Raw genomic sequence first — 389 nt, 5'->3', positions numbered from 1 at the left:
GCCTCTGCTAACCTATCTCCTGGGGACCTGAGGGGACCACTGTATGAGAAAAGAAGTGTTTCCATTCATGTTAATAGGTGATTCATTTTTTTTGTTTGTTTCATATGTGTTTGTTGTACTTGCAAGCAAAGCACTCTTGATGGTAGGCTCATCGGAGGAAATATAAAAGATGAGATATGGTGCCTATCTTCAGAGAATTTAAAATATAATGGGAGAGAGAAAATGCTCTCCCTGTGGTGAGAAGACCTTGGAAAGAGAGCCTGTATAAAATCTGATACTTCATGGTATGGTATAGCAGGTGACTTTCAGACTTCTTTGTTGTCATTGTTCATTTGTCTGCACCCACAATGAGAAACGGACTTTACATCATGACTCAGTAAAAATATATA

This window comes from Neophocaena asiaeorientalis, unplaced genomic scaffold, assembly GCF_003031525.2.
Source record: "Neophocaena asiaeorientalis asiaeorientalis breed wild unplaced genomic scaffold, Neophocaena_asiaeorientalis_V1.1 scaffold162, whole genome shotgun sequence".
Lineage (NCBI taxonomy): Eukaryota > Metazoa > Chordata > Mammalia > Artiodactyla > Phocoenidae > Neophocaena > Neophocaena asiaeorientalis.
This window is presented reverse-complemented; position numbering follows the sequence as displayed.